Here is a 23,317-nt window from a genome sequence, read left to right as displayed (position 1 = left end):
AGCTCAGATTGTGGCGATGAAAGAGGACTTCAAGAGGTTCACTGCTAGAAAGGTTTTAATTGCAGATGAAATTTCTGATGTCGACACTAAACTTGAGGAGCTGCGTCGAGAGATTGCCAAGTTGGAGAAGAAACGAGCTGATTTGGTCGAGGAAGGCCCTGCTGTGAAGACTCAGCTAGATGCACTCACTAAGGAATCCAAGGCTCTGATCTTCTCGACGAAGGAGGTTATCAAGGATTTGGAAGTTGATCAGGCTGTCAAGAGGGATCTCGAAGCCAAGATTGCCACCTTTGCTGACCGCTTGAGTTCTTTCAAGTCTCAACTCTAGGATTTCTATTTTCATTTGTCGGTTTGTAATGATGACATCGTTTTGATCATGGCTTTTGATGCCAAATTTCATGTACTTATTTCGACAATGTTTTTGGCACTTGACTTTTGGGCTATATAATCTAACCTTTAATCTGCCAAACCTCTTCGTTTTCCTGCAACGCATTTATGCTTTTACTCCTCAACGGCTTCCTATTATTGTTGCACCGTTCAAACTTCAACGCATTATTTATACCGTCGTCGTTTGATTTCTCGGAAATAGGCCAATTTATTGCAGTCTTTTACCACGTTTTCTTGAAAGGCCGAAGCTATTTATGATGGTAGTCTATAACCATAAGGTGAAGAGTTGGCAACTGATTGCCATTAATTAATGCAACCCTTTGTTACGAGTACTATAAATAGAGCATTCTTTATTACTTTTCCTCAGTAACTTCTTCAAACTTCTTATCACTGTAACTCTTTAGTAACTTCTCCAGAATTTTTCTTTCTACGAACTCCTTTAACTATGGCCAGCCGTCGTCTTCTTAACCAAATCCGGAGCCTGGCCTTTGATCAGGATTTGTTCTGGGAGCTACACTCCTCTCTCTCCCTGGCTGAAGAGCTTACTGGGCTCATTAACCAACTTCTGCAGCGGAATATCATTGCTTCCGTGAAGACTCCTCTCCTGGAGTTCCTGGAACTTCTGAATGAAGCAGTGCCTCTGTATGAAGAGCACCGGGAATTCACCGCTCGAGTGTTCTTTGCTGAACACCAAATCAATGAGAAGATGGAGGAGTTTGACGAGCTGAGGGCTGCTTTGGGTCAAGTAGGTCCCGAGGGGAGTGTGGGAGCTCTGAAAATCTTGGCTAACAAGATTTCCACTACCGCTTGCGAGGAACTGGATCTTCGACAAGAGAAATCACGACTGGAAGCCCAGCAAGAAGATGTACTGAGGCGTATAGAGCCTCTGAGGGCTAGATACAACAGTTATAGGGCCAATTCCTCATTTTAGAGTTTTTTTGCCATATATGTAATGTTTTACTCTAACTAATAAAACACTCAGTTTTGGCAATATCTTTCTCATTTTCTTTACTCGACTTTTATTTCATGCAACGTTGGCTTATACGCTTTCAAGTACTTGCCATTTATTGTTAACTGTCGATTCCGACCCCCTAATTCCTTGATCGAATAAGCGTTACTGAAAAGCACTTTCTCGACTTTGAAAGGGCCTTCCCAGTTTGGAGCCCATTTTCCGTAACGTTTATCTTTTTTATCGACTGGTAAAATAACCTTCCACACGTAATCACCGGGCATAAAAGATTTAACTCTAACCTTTTTATTGTAAGCTCTAGCAATGCGATCCTTTTGCCTGGTTAGGGTATCCAATGCCAATAATCTTTCTTCGTCGAGATTGACTAACTCATCAAGCATCATATTCCAATAGTCTTCACTTGGAATTTCTTCTTGCCTTTGGATTCTACATGACTGCAAATACACTTCTGCTGGCAGCACCGCTTCTTGGCCATACGCTAGTCGAAATGGTGTTGCCCCGGTAGCTTCCTTAGGTGAATTCCTGTAAGCCCAAAGCACTTGGCCCAAAGTTTGATGCCAGCTTTTAGGTTTTCGACCAAAGTGTTTCTTAATCAAGGAGATTAATGTTTTGTTGGCCGCTTCTACCTGGCCATTCGCCTGAGCATAATAATGAGTCGAGGTTAGGAGTTTTATACCCCAAGATTCCGCGAATGATGCCACTTTTTGACCTACAAATACTGTGCCTTGGTCTGTAGTGAGTGATTCAGGTAACCCGAAACGGTATACTATGTGATTCTGAATGAAATCGATCACCGTGTCTTGGGTAACGTTTTGTAGAGGAATTGCCTCTACCCACTTGGTAAAGTAGTCTATGGCCACTATTATATACTTATGCTGCCTAGAAGAAGATGGGTTAATCTCGCCGATTAGGTCTAAAGCCCACCCCCTGAATGGCCATGGTTTAATGATCGAATGCAGTTCACTTGCTGGCACATGTTGTATCCCTGCATGTCTCTGGCAATCTTGGCATCCCTTTGCATACTCCATGCAATCCTTCATGATAGTAGGCCAATACATCCCTTGTCAAAATAGGATCAACTTCATCTTGATTCCTGCCTGATGGGAACCACATAACCCATCGTGAATAGCCGAGATTGCTATGAACGCTTCATCTTCGCTTAAACACTTCAGTAGTGTTCCGTCGACATTCTTCTTGAATAGCTCGTTTCCCATGACGACATAGTTCATCGCCCTGTACTTTGTTTTTCTATCAGTGGTGCCCATAGGATTTTGCAAATAATCGACAATTGGCTTTCTCCAATCATTAGGTGCCATATTGTTAATGACCAAGATGTCGAGATCAGAGGGGTTTAAATTTTCTTTGACTTCAATGAGTTCTTTCAGCCTAAATTTATCAACCATGTACCCTGACGCGATCTGTGCCAATTCATTGGCCTCTTGATTGTCTATTTTGGGAACGTGGCCTATTCCGGCCTCGTCGAATCTAGCCAACAAATTATTCGCTTTCACATAATATCTAGCTAAATTCTCACTAACGCATTTGTATTCCTTGGTAAGTTGCTTTATCACCAACTCAGAATCTCCTTTTATGGCAACATTCTTTGCCCCAAGGGCTATCAAGATCTCGAGACCTGATATCAACGCCTTATACTCAGCCTCGTTATTCGAGCAATTACTCTTAATCATAAATTTGAATTTAGTGGGGATGCCCCCTGGGGACACTATGAACATTCCGATTCCGGTTCCATTTTTATGGCTGGAACCGTCGAAAAATAGCTTCCAAGGTTGGATGCCCACATAAGTTACGATTTCTTTAGGCAAAGTGTGATCCGCCAAGAAATCGGCAACTGCTTGCCCCTTAATTGTTTTTAATGGGGCATAAGTTAGTGAATATTCGGTTAGGGCCAAAGCCCATTTACCAATTCGACTGTGCAAGATAGGTTTGGATAACATGTGCTTTATTATATCATAATGAGAAAAAACCATTACATCGATTGGCTTTATATAATATTTCAGCTTTACACAAGAGAAGTACAAGCATAAGCACAGTTTCTCGATCATGGTGTATCGAGTTTCTGCATCGTTCAACACCCTACTTAAGTAAAATATGGCTCTTTCGTTGCCACCTTCATCTTCTTGAGCCAACATGCTTCCAATGGTTTCATCTGTAGCAGAGATATACAGCTTCATTGGCCTCCCTCCTATGGGCGGTGCCATCACAGGTGGGTTGGACAGGTACTCTTTGAGCTCATCAAATGCCTTCTGGTGCTCTGCTTCCCAGCGGAATACATCTTCCTTCTTTAGTCGAAGAAGCGAGGAAATTGACTTGGTCTTCTCACTGAGGTTGGCGATGAATCTCCTCAGGAAGTTAATCTTTCCCAGTAACGATTGTAGTTGCTTCTTGCTGGTTGGTGGACTCGTATCGAGAATGGCTTTAGCTTTATTTTTGTTGATCTCGATGCCCTTTTTATGCACCACAAAGGCCAAAAAATCACCTGCAATAACACCGAAGGCACATTTAAGGGGATTCATTTTCAAGCCATATTTTCTCATCCTCTCAAAGGATTTCCTCAGATGCAATAAATGGTCATCCCTTGATGGGGATTTCACAACAATATCATCGATGTACACCTGCATAAAAGTCTCAATAAAATCATGAAAAATGGTATTCATTACCCTTTGGTAGGTCGCGCCAGCGTTTTTCAACCCAAATGGCATGACCACCCACTCATATGTCCCTAAGGCACCAGGACATCGATAGGCTGTCTTCAACACGTCTTCTTCCACTATGAAGATTTGGTTGTAGCCTGAATAACCATCCAACAAGCTTAAGTATTCGTGACCAGCAGCTGAATCTACCATCATCTCGGCAATGGGCATGTGATACTCGTCTTTTGGAGTGGCAGCGTTAAGATCTCGAAAGTCAATGCAAACTCTCATCTTCCCATTCTTCTTGATCACTGGGACCACGTTGGCTAACCAATCCACATATCGAGCTGTTCTGATAAATTTGCACCTAAGGAGCCTTTCGATTTCTTCCTTGATTTTTAACAACACATCTGGATGGAACCTCCTAGGTAATTGCTTGACTGGTTTCTTGTCTTCCTTGATGGGTAACTGTAATTCCACCAGTTCTCGACTAAGTCCTGGCATCTCATCGTAATCCCAAGCGAAACAGTCTTTGAATTCCTTGAGCAATTTCACCACCCTATCCTTTAGCTCCGGATCAATAAGAGCGCTGATGTATGTTGGTTTCTTCTCTGAGCCATCACCCAAGTCCACTTCTTCCAAAGGATTCTGTGCTTCCATTTTCTTGGAAACGTCGACCACTGGCTTCTCGAAACCCAATGGGCTATCATCATAGATGCATTCTAACCTCAAATTTCGGAGATCTTCGAATTCTTCGACACTCTGCTCGTCTTCTTCCAAGCACGTGTTATCCTTATTTGTTGTTGCCTCATTCTGAGGTGTCGTTTCGACGGGCAGAATTGAAACATCAATAACTTCATCAATAGCCATTTCTTTGGCCATTCTCGCGGCCTCTAAGGCCGTTCTTACTCTATTTTCGGCTGCGTAAGCCGAAATTCGAGCTATGCTCGAATTAATCATCTTTACCATTGTTTTGCCACTCAGTAGTGGCATCTTTTTCCTCATCACTGTGCCATCCACTCATGGCATCAGGTTTGCAAGCTTCATTGAGGTTTAGCCCCCGGATGGGATCCAATGTCACTGAGTACTCTGAGTATGGATTTAAATATTGATTGGCCACTGTGTCCAAAGGAGCAATTGTGGCTAAGCTTTTCTCAAAATTCTTTTTGCCAACATAGCCTGTCTCTGCTAAATAGTAGCTTTGATCTGCTTGTACGTTTTCGACGACCCCATCAGATTTCCAAATGGATATACGTTGGTGCAAAGTTGAGGGCACTGCCCCCACGCCATGAATCCATTCTCTCCCCAGCAGCAAATTGTAATTGGCCTTTGAAGGAACCACAATGAACAATGTGGAGCGGGCCACCGTTCCTACGGTTATATTCAACATGATTGCCCCCAAGGAAGAACCTGTCTTTCCTTCATAATCAAAAAGTACCATATCATGTGAGATTAGGTCTGCTTCAGTTTTACCCAACTTTTTGAGCATAAACCTAGGCATCAGATTGATCGCAGCTCCCCCGTCGACAAGGACCTTGTTAACTCCTTTTTCCTCAACTTTAGCCCAAACAAATAGTGGCTTCAAGTGGCTCTTCATCTGTTCGGCTGGCCTCTGGAAAATAGCTCTCTCATCCTCGACAGACCCTTTTTGCATCACATAATAACACAAAGGGTTATCGTCTGGCTCTTCCTCGACATAGTAGTCTTCCTCGCTTTCAGTAACCTCTGAGATTCTATCGAATTCCGCAAGTAAGATCGACACTATGCAAATGATATTGAGGTCTTCTCCATCGCTGTCGTCAAAATCTTCGAGCATGTCTTCATCCTCATCTTCAACAGCATCTTTTCCCTTTTCCTTGGCCGGGTTTGGTGGCACAGTTGTTCCCTGTTTGATGGCGTGGTCCAGTTGATTGATAATCGACGCCACGCTAGGTTCGTTGCTAGGATTGTCTTCTGGCTTTATGTCCCATAGTGAACGAAATTTGCCACCTCTTTCCCTTTCAGCTTTCCTTTTCCTAAGGAAACGTCTGAACTGAGTTCTGGTCATTTGCTCAGGAGCATAGTAGTTCCCGGAGCCGTAGGAGTAGCTTCGCGACACATGGGAATTGTTGATGTAAGAGGATCCCTGGCCCAAGTCGATTTTCTGCCACTTTTGGTGTTGTTTTGGCCTTGGAGGTGCTGGCCTGAACCATTGGTTTTTTGGTAATCCAGCATCAGGGACGTAAGTTTTGTCCTTGCCTCTTAACTTCTGGCCTTTGTGGCCGTCGAGTTCCTGGCCCCTCTCAACCCACTCCTCGTGGGGATATTTCAACCTTCTAGACACAGGCGCCTTCTTTTGATAGTGTTTTTTCATTTCAGGATCTTGGTAAGCTTTGGCTGCAGACTTGTCGAAGACTGCGCTGCATCGAGGGCACATCATGACTTCTTTCTCGCCGTCTTTGCTCCGTGATAGAAATTCGACAAGGGTTTCTCCGGCCTTGGGGTAAACTTCATCCAGGCTCATCTCTTTCTCGATCTCTGGTTCTTCGACAGCAGTGTTTTCCTCCTTGGCCTCCCCGAGTGTCAGGCCCAGATCTAGCTTTTCAGAAATGTCGACCATGCCAATATAGAAAGGTTCCACATAGTTGGTCTCAGCTATCTGCAACGGATCAGAGTCAATCTTCATTTGGCCTTTGGCTTTCTCATCATACTTGAGTCTCCCTGAATCCAATGCCCCCTGCACAAGATCCCTGAAACGAACACACTGTGAGGTCCAATGACCGAAAAAGTTGTGATATTTACAATACTTCTTCCTTTTCCTTTGTTCAGGAGAAGGAAGCTTTTGATCTTTAGGGACCACAAGCAAACCATCAGACACAAGTATATCATAAATTGCATCGCATTTGGTCACATCAAAAGTATAAGTTTTCACAGCAGGAATGGTGTTCTTGGGGTTTTCTTCCCCAAGTTTGTTTTCATATGGTTTCAATGCTTTACAAACGTAAGGATCGCCTGGCTGGAGCTCAGCCAGATTGACATCATTTATGTCGACGTCTGCAGGGACTTCTCGATAAACACACGGATTTTGACACATTGGATCAGTGTCTATGTACGCTACTTTTTCCTTTTTTGGCCACTTAGTGGTCTTGGCCTTTTCTTCAGACTTTTCAGCCTTTAGTAATTCGATGTGCCTCACTCTGTCTGCGAGTAGGGACATATCTCGAATATATTGAGTATCGATTTTCTTTCTAACCGAATACTCTAGACCCCCAGCGGCTAAGACAACTAGCTCATGTTCAGGGACATGAGTGAAACATCGAGATTTAAGCATCCTAAACCTGTTTAGATAATCATCAATGGACTTTGTTGTCTTCCTTTTGACACTAGCCAAATCCTTCAAACTCACCTTGCACTCTCCCCTAAAGAATTGTTCATGGAAAATTCTTTCCAATTGAGTCCATGTATGGACTGACCTTGGGGCGAGGGTGGTAAACCAGGTAAACGCATTCTTAGTTAAAGAACTTGGAAAGTACTTCATTTTCAAATTTTCATTGATGGCTAAGTCCCCTGCTTCAATCTGGTACCTGGCTATGTGCTCTACAGTAGACTCTCATGAGTCCCCAGAGAACTTGGTGAACTTAGGGACCTTCCAGCCTCGAGGAAGTTTGGATTCGAGAACTTCTTCTGTAAAGGCCGATACGAAATGGGGTCTATTTGCGAAGCCTACGTTGAAGCCATGTTGGTTCAACAATTGTTCCACCACTGCAGCAACATTTTGCTGCCCCCCAGCGTTCTGTTGTCGCATTCTCTCTAGCACACCATCAGCGTGCTCGTCCCTGTTCACCATATACACATTTTGCAATGGTGGTCACACTCCCTCGTTTCCCCCAAGCAAAGGGTTTGCCCCCAAGTCTTGGTGCTGTGGCGCTTGATAGCGCACAGGAGCTGGGACATGATTAGGCAATGGGATTTGATGAATCCCTGGTGCCGGCTGGATCTCGACTGGTGCCCCAGGGCTGTAGCCAAACGATCCATCTGATGTGCTAAATGCTGATTATTGACATTATTATTTTGGAGCACGGAGTTAATGATCTCACCTATCTGTCGAGATAGCATGTTAACCATTTCATGGTTGCTATCATCCACTTGCTGCCTAATGGCTTGAAGTGAACCAGAGTTCATACCTGTGGACAAATAAATTTGCGAACTGGGCCCAGGGGTAGGGCCAAGAGGACTAACTCGACTCCCTAAATTTAACATTGTCCCATTTGCACCAAAAGGGGGTATACTAAATGGGGGAACACTCTCGGAGAATGTCGAATAAGTGCCTTGTACGCCCTGCATCATAGATGCGGGCATACCAAAAGGCATGTCTCTTACGGGCAAAGAAACATTCTGCATAAATGAGGTTGGTGGCATGTTTGCCACTCCCCTTATTACCGTTGGGACAATTTGTGCCTGCACTGATGTAGACACGGGCATTTCTGCAACTGCAGAAATCACAACATTCTGGGTTGGCATAGTGGTGCCAGGCCCCATCCCAGTAGATACTTCTTCATTATTGTTACCGCTACTTCCCCCGGGGCTGCTCTGATTGCCCACGTTAGACCCTTGGGGGGAGGTTCTTCCTCGGTTGCTTGCCATACTTACAGTCTTACCACTTCTCAGGTGCATATAAAACGTAAATCACAAGCAAAGCAAGTAACAATTACCAGATAGCATGCAATAGACCAAACACACAAAACGCTTCTGTAAAACTTAGTTTTCACAAAAACGGTCCCACTGGGCGTGCCAATTTGTTTACGGTGGTTTTTGGTAAACAAATATCCTCTTAGTTCGACTAAAGGAAGTTTAGATTCAGGGTCCTTTTGAGAAAAGGCTTTGCCAAAGTGTTGTGTGTGAGTTGATATTCTTCGACAACAATGAACAATTCAAAAGAAACTGGATTTCATTAAACACGGATCAATTACATGAAGATCATAATGTAACAAAGTGAAACGAGAACCGCAAGAAACGTAGATTTCGACAGGAAACTAAACAACAGGACTGGTAATTAACAAGCTTAAATGCAAGAAAACTAAGCAGCTGGTTCTGCAACATACTCCTCCATCATCACGTCTTGCTCCTTGAGTCTCATTGATGCGGACATTAGAGCTTTTTAGTGAAGTTTTTAGAGTTGAGTTGAGAACCCCTTTTCTGATGTTGTTTCTTCTATTTATAGCGTTCTCTCTTCCTCCACGTTCTTGGCGGTTGTTCTTCAGTGTACGCGGGCTTCGTGGGTTTGAATTTTGGCGCCTTGCCCCACGTTCAACCGGAGGTTCTGAGCACGTGATTTTAATTGCAACGTGGGTGGTCTTGAGTCATGGGTAACCGTTGCCATTCGTGGCATCGTGGGTGCACGCACGTGCTGATAATAGCCCATCACTCGGTAACTGCTTCCTTCGTTGAATTTGTCGAATTTTCCCTTACTCCCTTGACTTTGGTGAACGTTACCTGACGAGTCTCAAGCCTCACCATGGTCCCTTCTGTCGAGAAACCGTCCTCCCAACATCGGTGTCGAGAATCGTAGCGTTGATAATTTCAGCTCAACACTAAGTCACCTAACATTCAAAATTGAACAAAATTTGATCAAAATTATTTAATTGCCACCGGTATGAGAATTTCATGCCAGACATTTCAGATTTGGGCAAGGAGAACAAAACTGATCAAAATACAAAACAGGGTTCTCGCTGCAAGCGCCCTGATCCAGGTGACGCTCAGGTTCTGGCACCCGGAGCCTATGGAATCGCGATCTAGGCGGCGAGATGCGGGTTGAGAATGGACGAGAATAGTTATTGCAAGAGAAGAGGCCAAGGGCGTGAATGGTGGCGGCGGGGCTAAGGAACCGTGCCAGTAATCACGAGTACTCAGAGCTAAGCGAGGGTCTCCTTTCATGGACGGTGCGGGTGTAGAAGATGAGCTTGAGTGGCGGTTGGGTCTGGTGATCGTCGAGGAGGCGGTGCCTGCTGTGACACGTTTGACCTCCACCATGGACGAGTATTTTTCTGGGCAGATGTTTTCATAGAAGTACAACGACACATTTTTTATTTGGAATTAATTGTTGATTGAGTTTGGAGTTTTTTATAAGCAATTGTGTTGAGTTTGGAGTGACAGATGAATTTGTCTCGGTGTTTTTCTGGATTTGGGGATGAGAAAGAAGGTGAGAAGAGGCAATAGTAAGTGGCACGTGACTCACTAGTGTTGATAAATTTGAATCATTAGATCTAAAAGAAATCAAAGGATAATAATGAGTGTAAGAGTGTAACAATAAAACCGGTGTAAACGGAGTCTTCCTCAATAATAACTTACAAAAAAATGTTCAAAAATTACATTAATAGCCTTCGATAAGCATTAGTGATAGAAAAAGTAATAAGTTTATATCATGTATATTTATTCAATCAAATTTTATTTTATTAAAAATAATATATATATATATAATAAATTAAATATTAAAGTTACTCTATAATAACATCGATTATTCCAGTTTCAAAAAAAAACATCAATTATTCTTTTGACGTAATATCAATCACTAATAATAACTTATTTTTAAAATATATAATATTAATAAAAAATTATGATTGTATTAATTATTGGTTGAATAAATACTACTCATGATAACTTGTTTAAATTTATTTCTTTAATGTCGAACATTCTGGTCAACGCTACTTAGCGTCACATAAGTCAATGATAGGCAACACACTCGAAACTAATGTTCTTTTTATGGTGAATGCTACCATACCACAATTGTATTATACATGAGTGATGTGGATCAATAGGAGTTACTTTGACTGTAAAGTTTGACTTCTTTATTTTTCTTTTTAAAAAATAACGAAAAACAAAAAAAAAAGATTTGTATTAATTATGTTATGGTCCTAAGTCCTAACGGTTTTGTAATTTCGTTAAGTGGTAACCCAATTTCATGAAACTTATTTTTTGTGAGTTTTAGGGTTTTCACATTCATGAAAAGAGATTAAGTTTCATCTTAATTAACCCAGAAATTCATCCTTCATCATCATCTTCTTTACCAACATCTTCATTACCAAAGTCAAAACCCCATTTAACCTTCCATAATCCAGATCTGGAAAAAAGAAAGACAGAAAACATGAACACCAAAACCCAGCCACAACACAGATCTAGAAAAGAGAAAAAGAGAAATCATATTACTGATTCTTCTTGTCTGGAACCGTAACCGGAGCTGCTCACGGGTGTTTCTTCATTCTCCGGCCACATTTTTATAGGTAAGCCAAACGTGTAAGTATAAGTAGCACAAGAACTGCCACATGAAAAAGTACAGACCCAAAGGTCAAAAAAGAAATAGAGATGAAGCTTTACATGAGGAGGACGAGAAAGCATAGTAGCAAAGATCCAAACCAGAAAAAATAAATCTTACATCAGTAATAAAATACATCAATCTTCTCTGCCCACCGCAGCGAGTGAAAATGCAGAGCAGAGTCTCTAGCACCCACATCAGTAATCATTCTCCGCCCACGCTGTAGGTGGCTTTAAGAAATTGGTGAGCGCTTCAGGTTCGCGAATCTTGATGGCAACGTGGTCGTACACCAAGGCAGCTTCCTCAGCGGTGTTGAAGGTGTCAAGCCACAACCGCACGCGCCGCGCTGGGTCTTTTATCTCCGCCGCCCATTTCCCCCAAAGTTGGAGGAAAAGAAGAACATGAAGAACAAATATTTTGCTTTTAAAACCCCAGATCTGTTATGTTGTGTAACAGAGAAAGACTCAAGATGTGGGATAAGGGAAACGAAATTGTAGATGACTCAAGATGTGTAACAGAGAATGATTCAAGATGTGCTGAAGACGAAGAGATTTTTTTTTGGAGAAGAGAGGTTTGGAGACAAGGGGTATTCTCAATTAATACATTAAATGAGGACTACTTAGTAAATAATGAAATATTTGAAAAGAAAAAGAGAAGTACTTAATTAATTACACACTGGATTTATTTGATTGGAACACATCATCTCATGTATCATACCCAAATTAAATGTTGTGGTATGGTAGCAAGCACCTCTTTTTATAGTGTTTTCTGCTAGAGTCAGCATTAGTTTATGAACTTTAGTGTCGGCTAAGCCAAGCCGACACTTATTAATATATGTTTTTGCACTTAAAGTTGGATAAACTACCATTGAGGTTCATAAACTAGGATCGTCTGACCAACACAAATAAGCGAAAACCGTTGTCGGTATAAGTTAGCATCAGCTAATGGCAGAACTTGTCACCTTATATCAATAAAATTTGTCTGAACTTAATGAATTCCCAAAGAATGTCTCACTAGAAAAATATACATCGGCAATAAATTTGGGATTGAGATAAGATAACTCGAATTTGAACCATACAGGGACGTAGGTCACGAGCGAGGGCTACCGCCATGATGAACACGAGTGCAAGGGAGGATTGTTCGAATACGATGAAAATAGGCGTAGGAGAGGGCATACGTATGCCCCGACGAAGGGCGCATGAGAAAGCGCACAAACGAGGTTACTGCGAATGGCTTGCCGGAAGGGAGGGCGTGGTCACAAAGACAGTGGGCGGGGGCTTGGTCGTAGAGAGAACAATGAAGGTGGGTGACACCAATAAGGGCTGGGAAGGGTGCCAACGTGAAGGGTAACAGTGAGAGTGAAAGAACGAGATAGTGTGAGTGTGAGAGAGACGAACCCTAAATGTACATATTTAACGCTAAGAACGTGACATTATCACCAGCCTCACCAATGCTAATGTTGGGATAAGGATATGGTAGAGAGCTAACGCTAATGTTTGGAGAAAGGTTATCAACGACATTAGTGTCGGTTCAAGCTACCACGTAGTTACAAAACATGAAAAATCAAGATAACTCATATTAGATCCCGAAGAGAAAAAGAGAGTGCTAAAGGGCATGCAACAAAGGATGGCATGTGGACTCGGTGGCAACAAGCAGGGGAGGGTGAACAATAAACACAAGTACATGGGAGAGTGTGCACACGCGACGACAACATGCGCAAGGGAGACCGTGCAAACGCAACAACAATAGATGGTGTGAGGAAGAGAGAGCACAATAGTTGCTACTAGGGGTGTTCATAACCGATCCAATCCAAACAAACCGAAAAACTGATCCAATAAAAAAAACTAAAATCCAATCAAATTGAAAATCGAACAAACCGAAAACAAAATAAACCGAAATGTTTTGTTGGATCGGATCAAATTTCGGATTTGATTTCCACAAGTGAACCAATCCAATCCAAACCGAGCATTTTTTCAAATAGATACAATTTTATTTATACATATATCATATTGTTTATACTTACATATGTACATCCTTAAATGTTTTTATATTTATTATATGACACGTCCTTATTGACTATGTTATAATTTATAAATGTTATATTGATGCTATACATTATATATCGTTGTATTTATCATATATTATCTATTTTCAAGATTTATACACTACAATCTACAAGGGAAAAAAGTTAAACAAAAACCAAAAATTCAATCCAAACTGCTATAAACTGGATCAGATTGGTTCGGAATTGAATTTGAGACAAATTCATTGGATGATAAAATCATAGAACTGATGAGGTTGGATCGATCGGATGATTTTCCCCTTCAAAACCGATTCAATCTAATCCACGAACACCCCTAGTTGCTACAATGGGAAGGGACTTGATTGTAGCGGGAATGATGAAGGTGGGCGGGCGACAACACAAGGGTAAAGGCGGGGTGAGAGTGAGACATCATTCCTAAAATTTAAATTTTGAACACGTTAAATTAGTTTTGAAGTTTCCAAAAGGTCCTTAATTTAGGAAAATCATATGTTGAATTGCTTAGTTTTTCTTTTGAGTTTTACTTTCCTCCTGTAACCAAAAAAAAAATATGGTATACATTGTTTCAAATGAAATGAAAGAAAGTAATCTATACGAATTATTATATATAGCCTTCTTTTACTCACTATCCTTGAATTGTTTTCTGCCAAAGCCCCCAATTGATCACTCATCCTGTTTCTGCACTCCATTTCTAGCTACACAACATCTTCTCTTAATTTAACAGTCTATCCATTACATTTTGTGAGCAGAGTTGAGGACAAAGAACCCATTTAATTTGTATATAAGTATCATGCATTTCAAGTTTTCAATATGTTAAATTGAGAAATGTGTAACATGTTTTTACAATCAGCTTCTACAACACTAGACAGACTAATCACATCAATGTCTGGAGAGGAAGTGAACAAAACTCAAAATAAGAGAGATAAGACTCTATGATCAGCCTCCTCTGAGTACAAGAATTAAAGAACAGTTTTAAAATAAAAAAACCATTTAAACCAAAAAATGGAAGAAAATTACAAGGTAGAAGACATTGGTATCAAAGTAACTAACTAATTAATATTAATAATATAATTGGATCAGCTTCTATTTCCCGTATTTAGAATCAATTGTAGAAGAATTTTCAAATAAGAACTAAGCTAATGACCCTTGCCTTTTTTGCTGGGCCCAGAAGCTAATCTAAACGCCAAGCTTCGTTCTGTTTGATGGGTTCTGCTTGAGCTGTCTGAAGAAACAACAAATGTCGCCATTCCATGAGACGCTTCAGCTCCTTTGAACAGAGCAATTCGTGTCTTTGACACCTCTGATCGAAGAACTCTGCCATGAACAGAGCAGAATTGTGATGACACCACAAGTATAATTGTGATAACCAACAAAATCCTAAGACTCTTCTTCATCTGCATCATCATTTGTTCTTTCACGAACAATCTCTAGCTGTTCCTTTGAGTATTATTAATAGTAGTTAATGTAACTGATTAACTATGTATCTAGCTTGATAACTGTTGAATTGTGTTGGCTCAAACTATGAGTACCTGGCTTATATAAGGAAAATTCCTGGGTGTGGGGGGTGGTGAAATTTTCAAGCTTTTTCCAAGTGGGTCCTTAAAAGCTGCAAGCATATTTGACTTTGGCTATCTTCCTATGTGTCTTTCTTGTAACATGGTTTGAAAAGTTGTGGGGTTAATTACGACTTTTTGCTTGTTTTCCACGTGTTGAGTGCTGGATTTCTGTTCTTCTTATGTTTGAATTTGACTTTATATTTTTACTCATTACTCATACTACTCAAAAGAGATACTAGGATAAAATTAGCTCGCAACTGTAAGATTTTACTTGTGTTGATACTTGATACTATTGACGTTTTTTGTGTTTAATTTTTCTTTTGTAAAAAACTGGCCGTTTGATAATCAGTTCAAACTTGAGCCAGAATAGGTTGAGAGTGATTCAATTAAAGTTTTTTTTTTTAAAAAAGAAAATGGTAGGGCTTCGAGAGAAGTGTCTCTAGACCTATCGGACGCAGGGCATCGATGACATACTTAAACGCACTCCAATAACATGCTAGAGCGTCTGCGGGGGATCACCCTAATAAGAATGTCCAGCAACAATTCGGGATTTATTTAGTTGATTTATCACACAATGTAAGTATTTTATTTTTGCTCAGTTATAGCTATGGTTATATTGTAGGATTTAACTAAAGAGATAGTATAATTAGAACTCAGACTTTATATTTTACTGGTACTGCTATTCAAAGGGATATTATTAAGTATCAACTAAAGAAAGAGGTTGGTGAACTACAGAGTCTGCTAGCTAGATTGTGAAAGTGTGCTTTTGCATGTTCAGGCAGAACCCGTTTGTTTCACACGGTTTTTAGATTCTATGCCTGTAAGTACAATCTGTTAGGCGGTGCATTCTCACTATCTTTTTTCATATTTTAGTGTTTCTATTCCCTTTAATTTTCCATCCCTTATAAGAGGGGAAATTAAACCACTGAAAAGTTGAAAGCTATATTAATTGCCTGTGTCTGTGTGTGTGAACTGTGAAGTAGGAAAAAAAGGTTACACGTTTGGTTGAACTGTCACAAGTCCTTTGAATTGAAGGCGGTGATGCAAATATAGTCCATGATGATGTGGCAATTGGCAATTGTGTAAACATTTCCAATTGCTATCAAAATGCACGCGGATAGAGATCTCAACGCGAAGATACAGCAAGGCTTGCAAATTTTATATGTATATTTTTGACTGATTACAAAACTTGTGGCTCAAGGTTCGTAATGGGTGGGGATTCAAGTAGTTTCTCCCTTAAAATATATATAGATTTAGTCATATATAGAAATGTCAAATTTCCACCCAAATATCTATCCTTCATACTGATTTGAACAGGAAAGTGTACGAGTTTTAGGTAACATTATTTTAGAGTATAGCCCTATGAAAGAAATAAAATGGGATTCTTTAAGTTACTCCACCACTTTAAATAACATCTTCCTAATAGAGTTGACTATGATTAAATAACACTATTAATTTATCTAAAATTAGTACTTTTTACCCGTGCGATGCACGGGATATTAAATTTTGGTTTTTGTGTGTGTGTTTTTTTTGTTAAATGTGTTTTTTAAAATATATTTTGTTCATTAAAAGATATAAATGTATTTTAGACAATAAATTCATAAATTTTGTTGTTTCTTTTTTCCAAATATTTGTTTTTGTTTATTCAAGTTATTATTTTGTTTTTATCTTTTGTTTTTGTTGTTTTAAATGCTAGTTTAATATTATTTTTATATCTATTAAATAGTTTATCACGGGGAGTTGACATGTATGTGCTAAAAATAGCTGTTTTTTTTTCCATTTGGTATTATTTCATTGAGAATAAAACTGAAAGTGTAATATTTCACATTATTTGTAAAAATATCTCCTTCATATGACATTGTGAAATACTACTTTGTAAACTACATTTGAAGTACTATGAGAATTGTTGTCAACATGTCATCACCATCGCAAATGAGGATATTTAATCCTTTATGATGCGTGACTCTAGAGAATGCTACATATAATTGGCCATGTGAAAACACCGGTTTTGGAACATATAACCCCACCCTTTTAAAAATTGTCCCTGACTTTAGTTTATTGTCATGGCAAAAGAGAGTGCTATAGAAATTGTCTCCTTTGAATTTGAAAGGAATTCTCTTATCAAATGAGGTTAATGTTAATCTTGGTATGAACACCCTTTTTCCAGCATTTGTTCCCGATATAAACTTTCCTTCCAAAACATATATCCCTATTTGAGTAATAATCAAACGTGTACCATAGCACAATCCAGCTGATTGGTCGATGTTTTTTAAAAGCATCACCGGAGCTCTTTTTTTAGCTTTAATAGATGATTAGGCAAATTCTGGTGTGTGGATATCATCTGGGTTGTCATAATTGTTGTCTGATAAACATGTGTTATCAGCACTCAAATAAGTTATCTCTTCTCCGAGCAACAACGACATCATGTATTCATTCAATCTATCAACAATCTCATTAGTAGGAGCTAAAATTGCTCGGTGTTGAATTTTTTTTGGATCTTTGTAGTTTTGAAGGAAAGACAAATAAGTAGACTTAACAATAGAAGTCATTGGATCACCTGAATGTGTGATCAAAAAATCCTGAGGGATGTACATGATTGTTTCATCTTTTATCTGCTTACCTGCATTTCCATCTCCTATGCTTAATATTCACTCTGAATTTTTTTTTAGCTCATCAACCTCTACAGCTGATCTTCCAGTTTGTAGCCTTATTTTTTTTTTAATGTGAGTACATATTCATGATTTAAAAATAAGAATCATTGTTATAGTTGACCTTATTGGTTAATTTTTATTTGGTTTAGTAGTGTTTGATCAATTTAAAAGCTATCATTATTGGGAGAAATGGTAATGTACATGACAATGATCCCAAGGATAAGAAGCCTTGATAGTGGCGTAGATAAGAAGCATTGACGATATCTATGCACATACTATTGTGTCTATATATAGAGCTCAAGAGTGTGGATACTCACTTCAAAGAAAGGAACCAAAATGCAAGAATTAAATTAATTTTAAATAAGCTATTAAGTACTAATTTATCACATAATTAAATTTAAATAACTATTAACTTATATTTTTTTTTAAAAATTATGTACATATAGTGTTTGCTATTATAAGATGAGAGCAAACATATATGAGCAATAATACATGTCTATATATAAAGTAAAAAAAGACACATGGTGAGCAGAAATAGAGAAGTTAAAAAATCACTCTCATAAGAGAGGTAGTGGCAAGTTAGTACTTGAAGAACATTTCTAAAAACATATTAAAAATTTTAAATTTATTAACTTATGTACCCTTATTATTCAATTGTAAACTTCATTCAATTCCCCTTGGGATTTCATCACTTTGTTAACTCTCCTATGTTTTAATTTAATAAAATCATTTGCACATTAATAATTGTGCCCAATCCCTACGTATTAATTGACATCAGTTTCAATTTTTTTAATAGACTTAATGGTGTCACATAACCTTTAGTTAAAAAAAACAAAAAGACATATGGGTGGGTAAATTATAGAAGTTAAAAAGTTACTCTCATAAAAGGTAGTGGTAAGTTAGTACTTGAAGAATATTTTTAAGAACAAAAATATTAATTTATTAATTTGAGTATCTTTATTATTCAATTGTAACCTTCACCGAAATGAAATCTCCATGGGATTCCATCACTTTGCTAACTCTCCTATGTTTTAATTTAATAAAATAATTTGCACATTAATAATTGTGCACAACCCCTACGTATTAATTGACATCAGTTTCAATTTTTTTAATAGCTTAATGGTGTTACATAGCCTTTAGTTTTTTATTTTTTTTAACACAATATAGCCTTTAGTTAAATTAAAACAAAACAAAAAGACACATGGGTGGGCAGAAATAGAGAAGTTCTCATAAGAGAGGTAGTGACAAGTTAGTACCTGACGAATATTTCTAAAAACATATTAAAAAATATTAATTTATTAATTTGTGTATCTTTATTATTCAATTGTAACCTTCACTAAAATCGCCTTGGGATTCCATCACTTAGCTATCTCCCCTTGAGTACATACACGTTGGGACCAAGAATCTAAACCTATATACTGTAAATTATGTCACTATCATGATTTTTATATTTGGATATGTCCCTTATGTTTGTTCTTCTCATAATTTCATCTCACTGAGAAAATGTTTGAAAAACATCATGTTATCTTAATGGTAGTATGGTTTTGTGAAAATTTTACATAATAATCCAGACACCGAACTACAAAATCCTATTGTGCTCAGAAAGATGACTTGACTCTCTTAATACCAAGGAAGTCAATGAAATAGTCAAATGAAGTTCCTGATGAAAATGGGAATGGTGATAATGGCAAACCACTTTCTACGTCAAAAACTCATATCCTGAATGGTATAGTCCGATCACTCATAAACAACTTCAAGGTGACAACTCAAATCTAACCAAACATCAAACATGGAGGTCAAAGTCTACTTTCTATAGCTCTCTCTTTTGCTGCGTCATCTTACTTGACTTCACAATATTGAACACACACCAAAACAATCAACAATGGTAACAGCCTAAACAAAACAAAAATGGTAGTTAGAAGTACTCACAACATAATTTTAAATCTAAGGAAAAACCTAATTTCATATCAATAATCATGTTAATGAATGAAAGCGCATACCGTAAAGGGGAAATTAAAATGAAAGCATCCAGGTAACAAAATTAACTTGCACTCAACAGCAGCGGAAGCATGGAAAAAAGGCAGCATAAGCTTGATAGTTAAATCCAACTGTATTCTTCCCACCAAAATAAGATTCTAGCTTGTCCATGTTAAAGGGTTCTTCCATCATCTTGCAGCTCTTCGGGTTTTCAGGGTAAGCAAATGCCACCTTTTTGTAACTTTGGGTTCTATTAATGGTCTCACCATCCCTGTTCCAAAAAAATGCACACTTAAGGTACACAAACACAAAATTAAAGCGACAAACAAACAAAAATCTGGCTCCTGTTTCTTCTTATAAATCACAGGACTCCTATCTGACCTATCATTAAACATACTTGTAGCTTGAAGGCAGCAACCATCTTCATTCCTTGGTGATCTTTTGGATATCCTTCACACTCAACATCTGGTTATGAACTGCAACATTACATAGGTCTATAAATCTAACAAAACAATCCAAGAAGAAAAAAAACATTGAGAAAAATAAGGGAAATTGATCATACCCACTTGAGTTGAAAGAGAGCGGAAACCAATTAGGGTTTGGTGTGTCAATGGGGTCTTGGTTGGGTACTTAGGGGTGTTAATGTGATAGATTGATGTGGACCTCAAAATAAAAGATCTGCCGGTGATAGTAAGGAAAACTTCAAGATGTAAAGGGGCAACCAAAGCTTCTATTTCTAAGAATAATGTTCAAGAGAAAAAAAATATAAGCAAATCAAAATATAACTTCAGCACATGACAGAGAAAAAAAACTGCTCGCTAACTATTGTGATGGACCAAGTCATCCTTCCCAAATAAGAAGGAAATGGATGTAAACATCAAAAGGGAGAGGGAAAAATTAAGACTAAAAATGGCAGTGCACCTAGCCATTTTTATGACCCTGTACATATTAAATGATCAAGTCACCCCGGACATATTTTCACTTCAAACTGAATAGTAATGCTAATTATTAGAAACAACAATACATGAAAGAATTCTAGCTTTAAAATATCAAACTCCAGACCCTAAGTGCCAATGAAAGCCAATGCATATAATTACATGTGCATAAAGAGATCATATTGAAATCCAATAATTCTTAGCTAGAAGTTCTTGAATCATACTGCCATCTAAATCACCTCAATTATTATTTATTATTTATCAGCTAAAGTAACAAAAAAAAGGTCCAATGTTAAATTAAAACCGGCATTGAAATTAAACTTCAACCCTTAAAGCTAATTATCACACAAAAAAATTGCTTGCTGAGAGTTAATTGTAGTAATGGTAGAAATTGCAAGCAATAAAATTGGGGAAACAAAAAGAAGCACTATAATTCTTTTTATTTGCCAAGTAGAAAAGGGATGCAGAATAGTTCAAAGATAGAAAACAGATTTTTCATGAGAGAAAAAGATACTCAAAAATTTCAAAATGAAGGCACTGTGAAGGATATAAATTAGAGTCATAAAAGTACCTGCAACCAATTTCCTCTTGTGACCGGGTATATTTTTTTCAAATCTGCTACCAAACACTGGAATGTAGATTCCGGCCCAAACATTCCCGGGAATCCTTTTCCAATCCGTGAAACAAACGCCCCCTAAGATATTGTAACCATGGAAGCGAAATTGTTGGTAACAAACCAACCGTAGCAATAGAGAGAGGGGTGAAACAGCTCAAAAGAACCTCCTTCTGATCTTTCCTTTTTTGGTCCAGATCCTCTAAAATTTTCATGAGAAGAGAAGATATAATGAAGAGGTTGAATAATTAAAAATAACAGCACAAACCACATGTGTGTAACCAAATAGATTCAAAACTGAAAAAGAAGAAGAAAAAACCACTCCTTTAATGGGAAAGCAAATAGAAAGGTGGTGAATGTACTTACCTTTGGAACATAATAGAACATGACAGGTGAGCTTCAGAGGAAAGGGATGAAGATGCCGCAGTGTCAAATCTGACTATAACCATGTGAAGAAGGATCATATCAGCATCAATTGGGGAAGAAAGATGACAAAGGTTTTATAGAACTGCCAAACGATGCTGGAAACGTCAAGGAAGAACAAACGTTAGAGTGGCTCTAACATTGAAACACACAGGATCACAGTCTCGGCCTCTCTGTCAATTTGGAAACCCTAGAGAGAAACGGTGCAGCGAAGGAGAAAAGAAACAAAAGAAAAACGTTAGTAAGAAGCGTTTCAGAATTTTTTTTTTGGGTAAGCAGAAGCGTTTCAGATGGAATGGAATGGAATAGTGAAACTCATGCAATTAAAAACCCAAATCTTTGTGAATGAATGACTGAGATTCAATCTAAGTGAAATAAAATGCATTTTTACAAAAATATCCATGCCCAACTTTCATAGTTTTTAGAATAAATTGTTGAACGAATTATTTGCCCCCAAGACTGTAGAAACTTTGCTTTTATATATAGTATAGATAGATAGATAGATAGATAGATAGATAGATAGATAGATAGATAGATAGATAGATGTGTGTGAGATAAGATAAACCTAAACACACACTATATAAACATAAACAAGCAATTAAATTAACTCGTGTTTGAATTTACATATGGAACTTGTAACACTTATGGTTGATTCTGTTATATATTTTTTAGTTGATAAGCTTTGAAAAATGTCCTTTAGAGTTTAGACTGTATTCAAATGGACTAATTTAATTTAGTCGATAAGCTTTGAAAAATTCATCTCTTACATTTTTTCTCAGTTAGTAAATATGACATTTAATTTTGAGGTGTCACTAATTTATATATTTCTATTCATTGATTAATTTTCCATAAAAAATCAGAAAATCGGTATTGATTGATGTACACCACATTTTAAGCTATAGATTTAATTTGTTGCGGTTGTTGACTGCCACAAACAACAACTTATTTTTAAAATAAATTATACAGCTTATGAATAAACCACCACAAACATGTCGCGTATATCCAGTGTTATCAGACTCGAACCATGATCGACTCGGTCGAGGCACTTGGTCAATGAGTCAATGGTTCAACCATTGGTTCATTGGTTCGATTGCTTGACTCGGTTTATATTAAAAAATTATAATAATTTAAAATATAACCTTAGTATATCATATATATATAATAATATCCATTCTTCCTAACAAGAAGCAAAGTGGTGTAGTGGAAATTTGGATTAGCTTTCCTCCCTCTAGGTCATGTCTTCAAGTCCTAGCTATGATAATATTTTTAAATAACTCTCAATTGAATATCATTTGAACAAATAATTAACATTGAATGTAAATTAATTACAGTTTGACCATTAAAAACAGTTTTGACCATCAAAAAAACCGGCCGAGTCACCGGTTTATCCCCTGAACCGACCGGCCCATACCGGTTTGATTGCTTGACCGATCTAATTAATGGCTCGGACCGGTAAGGGGCCCGGTTCCCGATTCAACTGGTCGAACCGGTCGGTCCGGTCCGAGTTTTATAACTGCGCCTATATCCCTTATACAGTGTATAGGTCAGTGCTGTTTTAGCTTCTTAAAGAGACAAATACACTTTTCATGAAACAACAAATGAAAGTACGAAATATTTCCAATGATCCTTGAATTGCGGGTGTATTGATCTGAACACGCTAAATTTGACCTTCCATATTTCTAGTGGATCAAAACTTGTATATTGGGCCCAATTGCTTTTTCTAGAAATTCTGTCGGATAATATTTATCTATACACAGTACATATTTAGTTTGATTTTAGACTCAAACATGATTTTTCGTATCTTAGAAGTCGAAGTAGAGAAACT

At 38.2% G+C, this 23,317-nt stretch overlaps 1 long non-coding RNA gene across 2 annotated transcripts; it reads right to left on the bottom strand.

Annotated features, from left to right (window-relative positions):
• Positions 1–18,903: 18,903 nt before the first annotated feature.
• LOC130718903 (uncharacterized) lies at positions 18,904–21,768 on the bottom strand. 2 transcript variants are annotated; one of them, XR_009012883.1, is made up of 6 exons: positions 21,436–21,768; positions 21,028–21,271; positions 20,084–20,257; positions 19,903–19,997; positions 19,545–19,792; positions 18,904–19,437 (listed from the first exon to the last, which is right to left on the bottom strand). It is a non-coding gene; the product is annotated as an uncharacterized LOC130718903 (long non-coding RNA). The 2 variants fall into 2 exon arrangements; XR_009012884.1 differs by having other exon boundaries at positions 19,919–19,997.
• Between the last annotated feature and the right edge of the window lie 1,549 nt (positions 21,769–23,317).

The sequence above is a fragment of the Lotus japonicus genome, chromosome 5 (genome assembly GCF_012489685.1).
Source record: "Lotus japonicus ecotype B-129 chromosome 5, LjGifu_v1.2".
NCBI classification, from domain to species: domain Eukaryota; kingdom Viridiplantae; phylum Streptophyta; class Magnoliopsida; order Fabales; family Fabaceae; genus Lotus; species Lotus japonicus.
The sequence above is the reverse complement of the archived record's forward strand: the minus strand, read 5'-3'. Positions and strand labels throughout refer to the sequence as shown.